At 43.1% G+C, this 15,687-nt stretch overlaps 1 pseudogene across 1 annotated transcript; it reads right to left on the reverse strand.

Annotated features, from left to right (window-relative positions):
- Positions 1-6,737: 6,737 nt before the first annotated feature.
- Positions 6,738-13,603, reverse strand: LOC311113066 (ATP-sensitive inward rectifier potassium channel 10-like; annotated as a pseudogene). Its single transcript has 6 exons — positions 13,499-13,603; positions 13,155-13,428; positions 12,747-12,957; positions 12,148-12,278; positions 11,833-12,010; positions 6,738-7,150 (listed from the first exon to the last, which is right to left on the reverse strand). The product of its transcript is annotated as an ATP-sensitive inward rectifier potassium channel 10-like (transcript).
- Between the last annotated feature and the right edge of the window lie 2,084 nt (positions 13,604-15,687).

The raw sequence follows: 15,687 nt of genomic DNA on the forward strand, positions 1-15,687 counted from the left end.
AAGTTCAATATGTAGCCTAGATGTAGCCAATTAGGCTCACATTAATTAACGTTTGCTAGCTAGCTAACTTAGCTGGTTCATTGTTGCCCATGCAAGGAAGTCTGACAAGCAAGCATTTTAGCTAGGTAGCCTATGACAACAACATTTTTAAGTGTACTGTATGACAGAGCCATTGGCATTCAGCTAGTCTACAAGTAGGGTGGGTCAGTCAACATTTTTAGTTTTACTTGCTTGCGCACGCACACACACAGAAATCAGTACCATGGAGCAGTGGAGGCTCCTCAGAGGAGGAAGGGGAGGACCATCCTCCTCAGTGAATTTCATAAAAATAAAAATAGTATCATTTTTAGATAAAACTATACAAAATATATTCACATCACCAAATAATTGATTAAAACTCACTGTTTTGCAATGAAGATCTACAGTGGCCTCAGCAGCTCTCTGTAGGGTAGCACCATGGTGTAGCCTGAGGACAGTTAGCTTCCGTCCTCCTCTGGGTACATTGACTTCAGTACAAAACCTAAGAGGCTCATGGTTCTCACCCCCTTCCATAGACGTAGATAGTAATTATGACAACTTCTGGAGGACGTCCTCCAACCTATCAGAGCTCTTGCAGCATGAACTGACATGTTGTCCACCCAATCAAAGAATGAATCTAGTTCTGAAAGCATAAGCTACAGCTAGCTAGCACTGCAGTGCATAAAATGTGGTGAGTAGTGGACTCAAAGAGAGAGAAAGAAAATAGTTGAACAATTTTAAACAAATTAATTTCTTCCAAAGTTAAGGAGACGCAAGAGAGGGAGAGAGAGAGAGAGAGAGAGAGAGAGAGAGAGAGAGGGGGAGACAAAGAGAGAGAGCTAGCTATATTTAGTTTTTTTTTTAACTTTCACTTAGCTAGCGAATACAGCTACCTAGTTTAACCTACTCAAGCACCCGGCTCAAACAGAGAGGGATGCTATGTTAGCTAGCTGGCTATGGCTATCCAACACTGGAACTCTTCCAAGTCAAGGTAAGCGTTTGATTTTATTAATTTATTGCAACCGGGGCCCACGGGTGTAACTGCTAAACTGTTTTCTGACTGTACACAGTACTGCATGATTGTAGAAGGTTACTAACGCGTTAGTTCTAGTATGTTGACTATGACGTGACAACGATGTAGGCTGTGTTTAGTGGTTAGGGGTCATGATACCTCCATAACTTGCTACATTTGAACACACTGTATATATATTTTCTGTTGTATTTTTGACTATGTTTTGTTTTACCCCATATGTAACTTTGTGTTGCTTTTTATCGCACTGCTTTGCTTTATCTTGGCCAGGTCGCAGTTGTAAATGAGAACTTGTTCTCAACTGGCTTACCTGGTTAAATAAAGGTGAAATAAAAATAATATAAAAAATAATAAAAAATAAATATGAAGGTTTGGCTTGGAAAGGTTTTTCGCCTGGTCACAGACAGCTGATGTGTTGTGCACTGAATTCCATAAGCAAGGAGAAACGGTGAGAGGAGGAGAGCTACACTGAACAAAAAATATAAACGCAACATGTAAAGTGTTGGTCCCATAATTCATGAGCTGGTGTAAAAGATCCCAGAAATGTTTCATACGCACATAAAACGTATTTCTCTCATGCTGTGCACAAATTTGTTTACATCCCTGTTAGTAAGCATTTTATCCTTTGTCAAGATAATCCATCCACCTGACAGGTGTGGCATATCAAGAAGCTTATTAGACAGCATGATCATTACACAGGTGCACCTTGTGCCGGGGACAATAAAAGGCCACTCTAAAATGTGCAGTTTTGTCACACGACACAATGCCACAGATGTCTCATGTTTTGAAGGAGCGTGCAATTGGCATGCTGACTGCAGGAATGTCCACCAGAGCTGTTGCTAGAGAATATAATGTTAATTTCTCTACCATAAGCCGCCTCCAGCATCATTTTAGAGAATTTGGCAGTATGTCCAACCGGCCTTACAACCACAGACCACGTGTAACCATGCCAGCCCAGGACCTCCACATCCGGCTTCTTCGCCTGCGGGATCGTCAGAGGAGGGGAGGGTGCTGAGGAGTATTTTTGTCTGTAATAAAGCCCTTTTGTAGGGAAAAACTCCTTCTAATTGGCTGGGCCTGGCTTCTAAGTGGGTAGGCCTATGCCCTCCCAGGCCCACCCATGGCTGTGCCCCTGCCCAGTCATGTGAAATCCATAGATTAGGGCCTAATGAATTTATTCCAATTGATTGATTTCCTAATATGAGCTGTAACTCAGCAAAATCTTTGAAATTGTTGCATGTTGCGTTTATATATTTTTTCAATATAGAAGTAAAGTGATGTTTGCTGATTGACCATTGGACATTTGCCAAGTTAAATTTGCACCAAGTGCAACTCGCCTTGTATGACCCGATTTATAATACAATTTTTTGTTCAGTATAGTTGCTAAAAGGAATTATATATACAAAGTGCAAAGTGATCATGCTGTTTTTATGTGTCTGCTATGAAAGTGAACTTCGTGTGTGATCAGGGGTGTATTCATTCCGCCAATTCTTTTGAAAAACTTTTCTTAAACGGAAGCAAAGGGCACGAAACGGGGATAAACATACCTGAATTTGTCCAATAGAAACTCTCATTATGAAACTGTTGGACTAATGATTACACCCTAGATCAGCTAGATGAAGGCAAGAGTGTGCAAGGTGGTATTGAATGTGTCACTGTCTGTCACTTTGATTACTCAAAATTCTCTCAACCTGTGCACCTACGTTGTAAACTTTCATTCATAGGCTAGGTTGTAGCAACCTCATGATGGGTACAGGGAAAATTTGAGTATCATGTAGTAGCCTAAACCTATCAATGTTACATTGAGCTGGGTGAATGGAATATGAATGACAGTCATCCAATATGCTGTAATAGAAATAAGGCCATGCTCATACAAACAAAACAAAAATCATCCTCCCTCATCTTAAACGGCATCGACAGCCACTGATGGACAGCGACATGATATTTAGCCAAATTGATAGGACTAAATTGTTTTTGGTATCATTTAAGTTTGTTTTTAGTGCATTATAGTAACCATATATAGCCTTGTTGATTTGATATTTAAATGTTTAAGTTGAGATGGTGCTGGAATAGCGGAGGAAGTGCTCGTGTTGTCTTTGGGCTGACTTGGTTCTAAATCAGTAGTGGTTTAGTAAACTGTCAAACATTAACTTGCTTGACCGTGCTGCAGGTGATATAACTGTTTGTATGCAATATTTGCTTTGTAGACTTCACTGGACAGATGTTGCTTTCCAGTTTTGTGATGAAACAAACTTAGTCAAAATTTATTCCGCCACTGTGTGACTGTTGTCTTTTTGTTGTCACGGTCTTATTGTATGTCATGGTGGCGTATGAACGAATGGGTTATAGAACAAATAACGCAATTATCACAACAAAGGTTGTAATATGGCTTTTTTACTGACTAGGCTTGGCTTCCTCAGTGATTTTTAGCATCAACTAGCGCTAACTGGGCTAGTCATTGTCTAAATGACAGGTCCAAACACATTCATAACCATAAAGGGTTTCAAAATTTCAAAAAAATTTATAAACTTACCACAAAATAGTTTTGTTGAAATATTTCCAAAAGTTGTGATGACACAGAGGACATTTTGTGTTGAGCAAGAGCAGTGGCAGCAAGGGAAAGTGTTGGGGAAATAATTTGGTGACATCTTGTGGTCTTTATGTGAATTACAGGGGGGAGGGGCTGTTACCCCTAGTACCCTATAATGCAGTTGATTTGCGATGATGACCAACATTATATTAAACAGGACATTCATACAAGTCTTAAAATCCAATTATAATCGAAAGGTAGTGTGAAATGCACTAATAAGCAACATGTTCTATAATAACTCCCCCTTGTTCTGTCCTAGTGTGGCAATGCTTGCAAACACAGAAAGGGGCCTATACTGAGACAGAGAGGCACTGTTTCCCTCGCTCGGATGATTTCTCCTATGAGATTCAGCCACTTGCGAATTCAAGGAAAATTATGAAAACACAGAGAGAGACGAAAGATAAACTATTTTATAATTTTAATTGATTTAATAGTCAAATATTTGTGGAAGCCTGGCTTCCCTTGGCAGCCATGAATACACACCACTGAAATTGTATCTTCATTTTTTTTGCAGACCATCTAATCATTTGACGATCTGACATAATGGTAGGCAACGTTTTCGGTTTAAAATTAGTGATTGACAATTGTTTTAGGTCAATTTCTAAGCATTACTGAACGAAGAGCCGTTTGGGAGTCAAATTAACGGTTATTTTAGGTGAACGGAGCCAAATGATCCGGGTCACAGAAAAGACTAGGGAATGCCCATCACTAGTAGCCAGTTGATGTGATAACCATCTTGTGGGCTGACAGAAATACTTTCCCCAAAACCTTCTAAATTAAATGTTAACTGCAAAGTAGGCTTACCTGGCAGAAGTAAATTATATAATGATTAAGTATATCATTTGTATCTATTATTTGTTAGAAGCAAACTTTGCCATTAAATGATCAGCAACAGTACAAAACCATCGCTAGACCAGCACATTAGATGGCACACTAAGATGCGCAATTAACGGGGAATTACACTCCAGATGTTTTAGTTTTCTCCCAGAACCCCCCAAAAAAGTGTCTTCTGATGTGATTTAAGCATTGACATCGACTCAGAACATCCAATTTCGTTGTTTCTCTATGAACAATTGTAATTTTGAGAGTGAAAAACCTCAAAAGAAATCTAAAACCAGGGGGAAAAAAACGAGAAAACAATTTTTGGGAAAATATAAAACAGAATTTGGGAAAGAAATCACAGATTTTATAGACCATCCACATTATTTTACCAGGTATATTGACAGAAAACAGCGCACTACTTTCTCTTGAACACTAAGGACCCGGGGAAGAGTTGCAGGGGAGAGAAGAAGAGAAGAATATGCCTATTCTAAAGCTAGAAAAAAATGAGTAGCTCGTGACAGAAAGTAAAAGTATCTCTCATGCTAGAAAAGGTTGGAGACCCCTGCTCTAGCGCCCCTGTACTCCCCTACCTGCTGCACTCTGGGATCAGGAGTGCATTGTGCAAGTGTACAGCAACAAAAACCATGTGGTATGTCTTTAGTGCATGTTTCCATCAGTGCTGGTTTCACTGAAACCAACACAGCTGTTGGGGTTTCGTTTGACAGAGACAGGCCAATACAGAGCTGTTTTAAATCTGCACATTTATTAAAAACAGACATTTCATTGTATATTATCTGTTCCAGGATTACAGATGGGTCCTGGCCTGGGCAACACCTCATAGTATATTATCTGTTAGGGTGATGAGGTTCCAGTATTAGAGATGGACCCTGGCTTGGCCAACACATTATAACCAATCACAGGCAATGGTAGCATTCTTGCCTGACTTCATTGCAGATGCCTGTCAGATCACCAAACACCTGGATAGGGGTTTAACATGTCAGCTAACCACACCATATGATATAGAAATCTGATGTTCGACTGCACAGACACTGGCACATCAAAGGCACAGTTTAGTGGCACATTTTAGAATGACCACTGGAGTGATCAGGTATTTCTGTACAGTCTAAGGATGAATAAGAAGTACATACATATGAACATGCATATGTTAAAACACACATACATGCAGACATACTCAAATGCCTGAAACATATAAATATGCTTGTGGACACATACACACCATCAAGTTAAAGTGCTTTTAGTATTGTTAACATACATCTCCAATACATATATTCCAGTGAAAAAGAATACATACAATAATAGGAACACTAAAAATCAGGGTTGGGGTGAATTCCATTTAAATTCCAGTCAATTCAGGAAGTACACTGAAACTCCAATTCCATTTCTCTTCGGTGCTTTTCAAAGAGCAACATTTGGAATTGGAATTTGGTTTACTTTCTGAATTGACTGGAATTGAAATGGAATTGACCCCAACCCTGCTAAGCATATACTCAGATGAATAAGTACTGCTGCATATCGCATCGTTAGGGACAAAAACATACAGTATTCATACAATATCATATATTCAATCAAAATCCTCCTAGAAAAATTACATTTTTTTTTTTTCTCCAGTATTTCCACTCTCATGTCCTGCAGACAGAGTACCTTTCTATGTTAAAAACAGTAACAGTACCATGATTCCACAGGAGGTTGGTGGCACCTTAATTGGGGAGGACGGGCTTGTGGTAATGGCTGGAGTGGAATAAGTGGAATGTTATCAAATACATCAAACACATGGTTTACTCCATTACAGCCAATATTATGAGCCGTCCTCCCCTCAGCAGCCTCCACTGCATGGTTCTGTGATTATGTCCTCGTAAACCATGTTTTGTCCCGGTAAACCAATCAACCTTGACCTTTCCAGTCCTCTCATAAAAAATACAGACAAATGAAGTTTAAAAAGCTTCCTTAGTCCATCTTTGATTACAGGACAGTAGACACAGATGGGATGTATTTTATCCCTTTGAAGGTTATCACTTGTTGAATCCTTACCAACCACAAGGGGGCGATACATACGCATCAAGTCCAAAAAAGAGTGTGTGTGTGTGTGTGTTCACATTTCCCAATAGGGGAGCAGCTCGTCTCTCTTTCATCAACTCTTTATTCTCACTTGATCATTTATCAGTCTCCATACAGATCTCCTCTCTTTTCTCCTTCCATCTCATTCATGCTTGCTCTCTCTCCCTCCATCCTCCCTCTCTCTCTCCCTCCATCCTCTCTCTAAACATTACTGATACGGACACTGAGGGGGCTACTATCTCTCCCCCTCCCCCTGCCCCTCCCCCTCTCCTCCCCTCGATAGCTCTCCTCTAGTTTCATCTTCTCCGGGTCCGCCCCTTCCTCCGCGCCCCCTCTGCTGCTGCGGGACGAGTGCATGGCCGGGCTTGGGGGCGGGGCCTGTTTGAAGAGGGGCGGGGTCTTAGTTTTGTCCACCTTGTCGAAGAAGGCGAAGTCGGCCACATACTTCCCAGACGGGGACAGGGAGACCACGGGGGGGAACTCGTACCCCCACAGGATCTCGTCAGGCAGGTAGGATGTGCGCACCTGGCAGGTGGCGGAGGTGGGCTCCACCGTGGCACTCATGATCACCAGCAGCTCAAAGTCTGCCAGATCCGGATCCATCCATCCCCCTCCTAGAACACAGGTAGAGTGAATGAAAAATACAAACTATTTAGCACTACAGATCCATAAGCAACAATTGGATATAACAATAAAAGGCTAAACGTTATTTCTAAAGATACCGTCTGATTTTACTACTCACAAAATAGATTTATTCTAAATTCCATGATCACTTCCAAGCATAGGACACAGACAGAATGAAAGAGATACACATCCATTATCATTATAAGCAAGAATGGGATAATAGCAATAAAAGGCTAATCTTTATTTTCCAACATACAGTAGCTACAGACCCATTTCTCTACTAAATCCAGATCACAAAATAGATGGACTAAATTCTCTGATCATTTCCGAGCGTAAAGTGGAGATCTAAACAGAGTCCATTGACAGAAGCCCCTTACCACATACATGTACACTCTCTCTCAAATCTAGTCTACTACAAAACACAAGAACACACACTAACTGAACACACAAATGGCTGCACCACAAAGGCCTATATACGTTCATAACGAACATCAAGCACACGAACAGCAAAGATACACACCCCCTTCAAGCACACTGTACATTTACATTGACATTTACGTCATTTAGCAGTCGCTCTTACCCAGAGCGACTTACAAATTTACATGCAGTTGGTCCAGAATCCTATCATACATTCATACAAAGACATAAAAAAATAGATGATACCATTCACAAGCGCATTCCCATTCAGTTACACACAAGCACCATTGGACAAATGATCCGTATACAACACATTAGGAACACCTTCCTAATATTGAGTTCCACCCCCTTTTTGCCCTCAGAACAGCCTCAATTCGTCAGGACATGGACTCTACAAGGTGTCGAAAGCGTTCCATTCACCCTCTCACACATACACAATCCCATCGCCGCAGGAAGTAGAGTGCTGAGGGTGCTGCACCCCCTGAAAAGTCAGAATGAAAAAATATATATATATGCAAAAAAAATTAATAAATTGAAATAAATATTTGTTCACAAAAGTTGTGCACTGGGCCATTACAGGACGTATTAGAGGATAGATATATACTGTAGCGCTGGCATAACATTTTTTCAGCATCTCTCCTTTGGCAAAGAAGGTAGTTGTATAATTAAGAATAGTATATTGCAGAATTCAATAGTTGGAATTGTAAGAGTTGTTGCCCTGTCCCTTTCTCTGCTATTGTCATTCTAATGGCATCCAGAAAGAACAAAACCCTGTCCTCAAACATTTACATCAAAAGGTACAGTTATGGGCAAAGACACAAAACATCCACATCAAATTAAATATTTTTCTTGATCAAATAACATGGAAAACAACCACTTTTGTGCAGTATTAATTTACCATCCTTACAAACCACTTAATGTAAATGTACATTACTGTATTGTACATAGGCTGGTCATCTAGGTTTGTACCTGTAGACTTTCCATCACCATGAAGAAAAACAATGCACAAAACAGTAATTGAGTGTATTGAGACATCAAGTGGTTTGTGATGATGTGTGATGACATGGCTCAGTTGGTAGAGCATGGTGCTTGCAACACTAGGGTTGAGTGTTCAAATCCCACAGGGGACCAGTATGAAAATGTATTCACTCACTACTGTAAGTTGCTCTGGATAAGAGTGTGTAGTAAAAGGAATGAATAGACCATTTCAGTTTTAACAGAAATAAGTTGGATTTGCAAAGTATTTCAAGGAACTGGAAAACATATATCAAGCAAGTATTTTTATATTCCACAAGTATTATCAGATGAACTGTTTTGTAAAGATAATTATCAGACTCAAGTTACAGATGCTGGTAAACACTCACATACAATTATTGAAACATTTTTGCACAATCCATGTCTCAATTGTCTCAAGGCTTAAAAATCCTTCTTTAACCTGTCTCCTCCCCTTCATCTACACTGATTGAAGTGGGCTTAACAAGTGACATCAATAAGGATCATAGCTTTCACTTGGATTCTATGTCATGGAAAGACGAGGTGTTCCTAATGTTTAGTACACTCAGTGTGCACACTGAGAGATGTACCCTGTCTTCTATGAAAACAGTCCTTAACTCTAACACAGACTGCTCTCACTGAGGCAAAAACACAGCACTTCGTAACACACACACGCGCACGCACCAACGCGCACGCACGAATATCACACACGCACACAAGCACACACACACAATGCATGATATGGTAGACAGCCTAGTCTATTCAGTCTCTAATGTTGTTCTTGACTACTGGTTTGAGCAGTCCTGACAGTGCTCTTCTGAACAACCTTTACAACCTCTCTCCTCCTCTCTTCTCACTCCTGTTAACAATTACAGTGTACTGAGGGGACTCACGTTAGTGCACTCACTGTAAGCCCTTACTGAAAGTCCTGACAGTGTCCCACCATATTTGGCAAAGTCCCCAACTCCCCATCCGTGTGCCCCAAAGAGCTGCAGATATTTCTACAGAAATGCATCATGAGGAGCTGAAAGCTACCGTGAGAGGAGGCCGGATTAGAAGATAGATTCATAGATAGTACAGGGGCTATTATCGTAGTATTATGTACTGTTAGTAATTTGATTATTTTAATAATAGTATTATGATACTTTAAGATAGTATTAAGATTTTTGCAGATATTACTTACCGTACATTTTCAAGGTACACAGTGTTATCTGGGATCAGGCATCATTAAAAAGCAGTATTAAGTGTACAGTAACACAATCTGACGACAGTCAGTTTAACAGGAGTAGTTTGGCCTCAACGAGAGAGAGAGAGAGAGAGAGAGAGAGAGAGAGAGAGAGAGAGAGAGAGAGAGAGAGAGAGAGAGAGAGAGAGAGAGAGAGAGAGAGAGAGAGAGAGAGAGAGAGAGAGAGAGAGAGAGAGAGAGAGAGAGAGAGAGAGAGAGAGATCAGTAATAGCCCTGTGGTTAGTGGTGATGAGAGGCCTGCCCTCCTGTAAGAGGATCCCCCCCGGCTGTGTGTCAGCACCCCTCACTGTACCAGACTGTACCCCATTGTCTTTTAATGAGAAGCCCTGGCACCCACTCACACACACATTCCACTGACACACAGAGATGGAGAGAGAGCGAGACACCCCTCTCCCGGTGCCATCCCATAGACCCCAAAAATGTCACTATACACTGGAGTGAACTAATAGGTATTAAACTACTTTTTTTTTTTTTACATTTTTAGTCATTTAGCAGACGCTCTTATCCAGAGCGACTTACAGTTAGTGAGTGCATACATAATTTCCACTGGAGTTAACTATAATGAAAGTCTCATTTGCATTTTTCCCAGGGTGCCTTTTCTTTTTGAGGGAATTGTCGAGTGTACCACCCATGACTGTATTTGTTAGTGACACAGACATGGTTGTTGAATTCTTTCCTTTTAAAGGCCTGTGGCTTTCACCAAGTGAGTTCTTAGGTGAATGTTATCATTCAAATGAAACGTTGACAATATACAGTACATTACATATATAATAAGGCCTTACTTTGATTGCTTAGTTTTATCCTAACTCAGTGGTGTTAGGAAACTCCTGGTTTACAGGCCACATCAGGCCTGGAAGTCACATTATGCTGGCTTGCAAAGTGATATGTATTTCCTATTGGAATCCAGACATAGCTAGGATATCCAACAGTTGGATTTTCTATTCACCCGCAACCCACATTCAGAATGACTGTCAGGATAATCGAAATTGATAAAGGAGCCTACCTAAACCATTTAAACTGGAACAACCATTTCAGTAACGGGTGCAATAAATCTAATTAACTAATTGGATTAGTTTAGAAAAATTTATGTTATTTATCTTTGTGTAGCATAAGATTAATCAATCAATCAGTGTACATGCAAAAACACAGTAGAGCATTCTGGGAATTCTGATAATGATGGGTGTGGTTTTGATGGGACCAGTTTTCCTCTCCACAGTGTAAAACAATAACTCTGATTATTAACTCCAACGCTGGGGGTAATTTTACACCACTGAGTGTTAATTTCACTCTTACTCTTGCTGAATCCACACTAGAAATGTTACACAGAAAAATCAACACTGGCCAATTTGCTTTCCCTCTACACCAGGGGTCGGCAAAAAGGTTATTTTCAAATACAATCTCTTTTTTGGCTTAGTTGTGGTCAATTTGCAGTTTACAAATTATTATAATTATGTTCCGGCCCCCCTAACACCCCTCCCCACTGTCCTGGCCCTGTTCCAAGTGCCCTGTATCCATCACAGCAGTGACCTCTAATCTCCTAAATTCACCCTTCTCTTTCCCTCCACACGGATCGCTTTCCGTTCCCACACCCCGACTGGCCCTCTCCTCCTGCTGGTGATTAAGACATGGGAGATGGTAAACTATAGCAACAACCTCACTAAACCACTACTACAACAGAACACTGAACCTGCCTGTCTATGGAACTACCATGTTTTAAGCCACTTACATTAATATCAAATTGACCCAATAGGACAAGAACACTAGACTCGAACTACACTGTGCCTGCCTATGGAACTGGTATCAAGTTTTAGGTAGTGAAATAGGACCGATTTGAAGGAGAACACAAAACACAAATAAATCCCATTGTAAACGTTAAACTAAGTTAGTATGTTACACTGAAGTGCCTAGGAACCATGTTATAGGCCACTAATATGAAATAGGACCAATTGAAGAAGACCACACAACACAAATAACTGACATTTTAAACGTTAAACTACTGTATGTAATCAATCCTACCCTTGGTAGCCCAGGCTCTGAGCGGGCTGCTGTCGTCTATGATGTGGTAGAAGGTGAGGGGGAGGATGAGGAAGGGGCTGTCGCTGGACGTGTCCACCTGGAAGGGAACGTTCCTCTGGTCCAGACGCACCGTCTCCCCCTCCTTGGTCTGGGACGTCTGGAGCAACTTCCCCGTCACCTAGGAGCCAAAATGGAGTCATTTGGTTAGGGGACATGTGCGAGAATTCTGAAAAGAGGAGCGTCAATGGAAAATGACATTCTCACAGACTCACACACACACACAAACAAACACACAGACACACACTGTGTCTCTACCGAGCAGCCCAGCAGCAGGCTCTTGCGCATGTTAGCCACACGGATCATGAGGCAGGGTCGGCCCTCGTGATTGGACACCACGGCGTACTGGCTGAACTTCACTGTCTCTCCTCTCTTCTTGGCCGCGCCACCTGAGGACAATGAGGAAGGAGTGTCGTCAGAGCCACACATTGTAGCATGATGAACTACACTACCCACAATGCTCCTCTGGAACATATCCGGTTTCTCTGTAAATATTATTGTGCTGCACAACCTACTGTAAGTCTCCTTATCAATACATACATGGGCATGAACGTCATCTTAACCTCCGCCCCCGACACACAGAAACACACATATAGATAACTCTGAGAGAGAGAGAGAGAGAGAGAGAGAGGAGAGAGAGGAGAGAGAGAGAGAGAGAGAGAGAGAGAGAGAGAAGAGAGAGAGAGAGAGAGAGAGAGAGAGAGAATATTGTGGCACTGAAATGTGACATGTGTAGATCCAGAGTTTACCTTAGTGTTATATATCCATACTGTATAGCGGTGGTATACGTTATCAATGAATATGATGGATGGTAAAGTGAACATCTTATCAATCTGCCCAGGGGAAGGGTGAGGTACCTTGCGAGGAAGGTTCCAGTGATGAAGATCTCCAGCACCATGGTGATGACCAGCTGGAGGATGAGGAGGATGATGGCGGCGGGACATTCCTCTGTGATGCAACGGAAGCCGTAGCCATGGTGGTCTGCGACTCCAGTGAGGAAGAGGAACGCCCCCGTCAGAGTCTGCACCTGCATCACACACGGGGTGTGGTTGGATGGAGGGTCAAACTCTGGAGGGAGGGGTGGTGAAGGGAGGCACAGGGAGAGAGGCAAGGTTGTGAGATTGTATGTGGAAAGCAAAAGGTCTAAGGGTTGAAGATTATAGGGGAGGTACAACTGATTATATTGGTATTTTGCTATACAGTATCATTGCTCTCAAATGTCTTAGCATTCTCCCTCTCTCTCTCTCCCCTCCCTCCATTCTCACCTAGCAGGTCTCCGGTGCACCAGCGCCACCAGGTACCACAGAACCCCGAACAGGAGAACCAGGTCCCGGCGAAGGTGGCCGAGAACAGGAAGAGCTTGGTAGCGCCACTGCCATGTCCAGGAAGGTCGTCCAGATCGTCACGCAGGTACATCGCCCCACGCCTCGCTCACATGCTCAATGCGCACGTTGCTGTGCCCGTCCTTGGAGAGAACGCGCCGTCTCCGTCGGAGCGCGCAGACCGCCGTTGCTGCCCCCCCTGCCGCTGCTGCCCCCCCTGCCGCAGCTTGCCCCCCCCTGCCGCTGCTGCCCCCCTGCCGCCGCTTCCCCCCTGCCACCGCTGCCACCTCTGCCGCCCCCCCTGCCCCCCAGCAGCGGCTTCAGAACCGTCATGGAGTGACACTCCTTCTGGGGGGAGGAGCTGCGCGAGGAGGGGGAGTGGCCGATGTCATGGCTGCAGCTGTATGGGGGGAAGAAGGGAGGGATGGTGGGGGGGGGGGGTAGAATGGATAAAATGGGAAAGGAAGAGGGTGACGGTGGAAATTAGAGTGAGGGTGAGGAGTGAAGAGGGAGAGGGGTGAAGAGACGAAGGAGGAAGAGTGAGAGGAGTGAAGAGACGGGAGGAGTGAAGAGACGGAGGAGTGAAGAGGGAGAGGGGTGAGAGAAGGAGTGAAGAGGGAGAGGGGTGAAGAGGGAGAGGGGTGAAGAGGGAGAGGAGTGAAGGAGACGGAGGAGTGAAGAGGAGAGGAGTGAAGAGACGGAGGAGTGAAGAGGGAGAGGAGTGAAGAGGGAGAGGAGTGAAGAGACGGAGGAGTGAAGAGACGGAGGAGTGAAGAGGGAGAGGAGTGAAGAGGGAGAGAGTGAAGAGACAGGAGGAGTGAAGAGACGGAGGAGTGAAGAGGGAGAGGAGTGAAGAGGGAGAGGAGTGAAGAGACGGAGGAGTGAAGAGGGAGAGGAGTGAAGAGGGAGAGGAGTGAAGGAGACGGAGGAGTGAAGAGACGGAGGAGTGAAGAGGGAGAGGAGTGAAGAGACGGAGGAGTGAAGAGACGGAGGAGTGAAGAGGAGAGGAGTGAGAGGGAGAGGAGTGAAGAGACGGAGGAGTGAAGAGACGGAGGAGTGAAGAGGGAGAGGAGTGAAGAGGGGAGAGGAGTGAAGAGACGGAGGAGTGAAGAGTCGGAGGAGTGAAGAGGGAGAGGAGTGAAGATGGAGAGGGGTGAAGAGGGAGACGGGGTCAGAGAGAGGAAGAGATACTTATTGTAAGTGCGAAGTCAAAGTTGATGAAAACAAGTTGAAAGAGTTTGTGAGAAAGGAGAGAAGAGGAAAGGAAGAGAAGAGGAAAGGAGAGAAGAGGAAAGGAAGAGAAGAGAAAGGGTGATGAGGGGATGAATGAACAAGGTGACAGGAGTGGGAGGGGGAAGACATGAAGAAAGGGAGAGAAAGAGAGGGAGATTATAAATGGGACACTCTATTTCAAGTGGACAGATGCAGGCCTGTGGCTGTCAATGTGGTCCAAACTCTCTCTTTTATTCTCTCTCTTCATCCTTGTCCTTTTCAGGACAGAGAAGCAGCTGCCCTTTCAAAGTAAAAGCCCCCTTTCAGCGTGAAGTCACAGCTGTCTTTTCATTTTAAAAGCCCTCTATAATGCTAAGGCGCTTGTGTCTGCAGCACATCACGCTGGCTGGATCAAGAGGAACAGAAACAAGACGTACTTATTCCTCATCCAAAACCAGGAACAGAAAAGCTGCATGTAGCCTAGTATTTGGAGCACAGGAGGATGGTGGCAGCTTAATTGGGGAGGACGGGCTCAAGGTAATGGCTGGAGCGGAATGGGTGGAATAGTATCAAATACATCAAACACATGGTTTCCATGTGTTTGATGCCATTCCATTTACACCGTTCCAGCCATTATTATGAGCCGTCCTCCCCTCAGCAGCCTCCACTGATCTAGATCAACCATTTATGAATGTGCTTTGATCCCTGACACGATCTACATCTCTTTTATTATCCCTTCTTCCCTAACGAAATGAGATGACATTTTCAATCGTCTTACTGCTTTACACTTAGTGGTTGGCATTTAGTGTTTGTGCACTTTCATAAGAGTGTTCAAACTATGACCTTACCAGGAGCCTATAATAGTTAATTACGTTGATGATTAGGCCCATACTGCCCCAGTGGTCTACCACCATGTGCAGCTCCAATGGGACATTCATCAGCTGTCACATATTGATCTCATTTTCACTTTCCAATAAATGTGTTTTTGTGTCAGAGAATTACGCAGTGTGGTTTGTGGAGGAGTATAGAGCTTGTCCAAATCAAATCAAATGTTATTTGTCACGTGCCGAATACAACAGGTGAAGACCTTACCGTGAAATGCTTACTTACAAGCCCTTAACCAACAATGCAGTTTTAAGAAAATAAGAGTTAAGAAAATATTTACTAAATTAACTAAAGTTTAAAAAAGTAACACAATAAAATAACAATAACGAGGCTATATACAGGGGGTACCGGTACCGAGTCAATGTGCGGGGGTACAGGT

The sequence above is a fragment of the Coregonus lavaretus genome (assembly GCF_964263955.1).
Source record: "Coregonus lavaretus genome assembly, chromosome: 39".
Taxonomy (NCBI): Eukaryota; Metazoa; Chordata; class Actinopteri; order Salmoniformes; family Salmonidae; genus Coregonus; species Coregonus lavaretus.